The sequence below is a fragment of the Rutidosis leptorrhynchoides genome, chromosome 7 (genome assembly GCF_046630445.1).
Source record: "Rutidosis leptorrhynchoides isolate AG116_Rl617_1_P2 chromosome 7, CSIRO_AGI_Rlap_v1, whole genome shotgun sequence".
In the NCBI taxonomy this organism is placed as follows: domain Eukaryota; kingdom Viridiplantae; phylum Streptophyta; class Magnoliopsida; order Asterales; family Asteraceae; genus Rutidosis; species Rutidosis leptorrhynchoides.
Genome location: NC_092339.1, coordinates 114,346,730 through 114,349,394, shown reverse-complemented (window position 1 = coordinate 114,349,394; position 2,665 = coordinate 114,346,730). Strand labels below are relative to the sequence as shown.

General features: G+C 35.9%; 1 pseudogene; it reads right to left on the bottom strand.

Annotated features, from left to right (window-relative positions):
* Nucleotides 1-224: 224 nt before the first annotated feature.
* LOC139858442 (berberine bridge enzyme-like 21) lies at nucleotides 225-1,850 on the bottom strand (annotated as a pseudogene).
* Between the last annotated feature and the right edge of the window lie 815 nt (nucleotides 1,851-2,665).

Genomic DNA, 2,665 nt, shown 5'->3' with positions numbered 1-2,665 from the left:
ACACCATTATTACTCTACACCAAAAACAGCCTAATTAGTCAAAAAAAAAAATATATACAAACAAACTCACACCACAAACTCACACTTCTTTTCATTACAAATGATCTAAGTCTAAGTCTATGACTCTATTCCTTTCAAGTATGCTAAAAAGTATACCAAAATATTTATTTGTATTGTATTTCGCATTTTTAGAATTGTATTCGTTATCAGATATCAAGTGGTCAAACTAATGTATCTATTAAATTTTGATCCAATAAAGATCAGGAAAACACAATTTAGATGGGGATTTGGCCAAAAAACGAACGCAAAAACAGCAAGTTTACAATCATCATCGTCTGCATTAATTTAGAGGTGGTATACTTTGCTCATCTGTGAAGAAGTTACCTTCATCAACCATATTTTTCACTTTCACCAACCTATCGAAATTTCGTTTAAAATACTTCTGTCCATAAACCTTACCATCCTCGTAGCTATTGTTCCCGACTCTACTAGTACCGATATCTAGGTCTCTATAGTTCAGATACGCCCCTCTCGGGTTCTTAGACACAAAAGGAGTCATGAAGTCATGAAGACGCCGAATTTGATTCATTTAGTAATTCTTAGCTTTAGGCCCGTTTTCATTCCAATTAACACTATAATGAAGTTTAAAAATATTCCCCGCTCGATGAGGAAATTCGATTTCACTCATTCTCCCACCATACGGGTTAAACGTTAGCCCAACAACGTTTAATTCCATCATTTTTCCTATAACGATTCGATCTCTTCTTTCGGGATCACGCTTTGTAAATAATCTGACTTTCGTTTTGCATATTTTGGTAATGTACCAATTCTATCTAGCAAAATAGCAACCGGTGCATTTACATTACTTGACCAAAAAAGTTCGGATTCGATCCAACTCATTTCTTTACAATCGTCTTTTTGTACACCCAAACTCGCGAAACCCTCGTTCATAACAGAAACAAGACGATCGGCATCTCCTAGGAAAAACGCCGTAAATTCTCCATTAATCGTTTTATTAACATTACCAGTCCCTAGACTTAACCTTATGAACAAATCTCTATCAATTTTATCACCTACATGTTGCCACTGGTTTTTAAGTTGTCTTCTAAGGTTTTCGATACTCGAAAAACAGTTACAACTTCAGGAACTCGAAAAAGTTGTACTTTATACGAAAGTACAACTCCAAAACTCACCCCTCCCCCTCCTCGTATCGCCCAAAAAAGATCTCCTCCCATCGATTTTCGATCTAAAACACGACCCTTAACATCAACTATTACAGCATCGATAACATTATCAATAGTTAGCCCGTATTTTCACATCAAAACACCGTATCCACCACCACTTATATGCCCACCTATTCCAACAGTTGGGCATACTCCAGCTGGAAAAGCATGAATTTTACTTTTTTCCCAAATTCGATAATAAAGTTCACCGATCGTCGCACCTACTTCAATTGTTGCGGTTTCTTCTTCTATATTAACATTAATCGAACGAATATTGGACAAATCGAGTAGAACAAAGTTTGTATAGGAAACATAAGATAGTCCTTCAAAATCGTGACCACCACTTCGGATTCGAACGTTTAATCCTATATTTTTGGAGCAAATGATAGTCGATTGCACGTGGGATTCGTGTAATGCGGTCAAGATGATTGTTGGTTTCGGGGTAGTCGATGTGTTAAACCTTTTGTTTCGGATGTATGCTTGTAAAGTTGATGTGTATGAAGAATTGTTTGGGTTATAGATTATTGATGAGACTTGATGATCAGATGAGTTCCAGTTCGACATACATCGAAGAAAGGATTCGTAGATTGAATCATCGAATGCTGATGTGAAGAATAGGTGAACAAAAGGTAGTAATAAGAGCAGTTGAAGTAAAGGGTAAGAACACTTCATTGCATTCATGTGTTGTTCAATAGGAGTGAATGTATACACTTTTTAAAATATAAAGAATGAATAAGAAGAGACAGTAATATAGATGGAGTGGTGACTGAGGTCACTTGGCATGTCAAGCGTGATTTGATGAGTCAGAAAAAGTGGAAAGTGGTAACATATGTCAGTTAGTGTGTTAAAATAATATTTTATTATATTATATTTAATAATGTATTACTTTGAAAAGAAAAAAAGCAAAAAAAAAAAAAAAAAGTGGTAACCTACGTCGCCTATGCGACTGACATGGGGGAGACTTACAAAATTGACTTGATCGGAGAGTGGGGGACTAAGTCACTTGGGGTGTAACGGGGCATGTGACATACTCCACTCTCATTGCTCTAAACAAAGCTATTGTTATTTGGCATACATGATATATCAGTGGGGCCATGACATAGATATTATCTAATTTCTAATCTAATCTAATCTATATATGAATATGAAATGAAACTTTGGAATAGCTGCGACAGCTGATACGTTCGGTTATTTTTTCGTCACTAGCAAAAAGTCTAAAAGATGCCAACATATATACGAGGAGAGGCCTGGAAAAGAGCAACCCGATCGACTACTCATGACACATAGGTTTTAGGGGTTCATTTGTATATATACAGACACAATCGGAGCATTGAGAAACTAGAGAAACACAACTGAAGCAGTGAAGACGAAACATAATAGGCCTAAATATAAGGCATGGGCCCCGTTTTATTTATAAAGATTTTAAAATGATACATATTTTA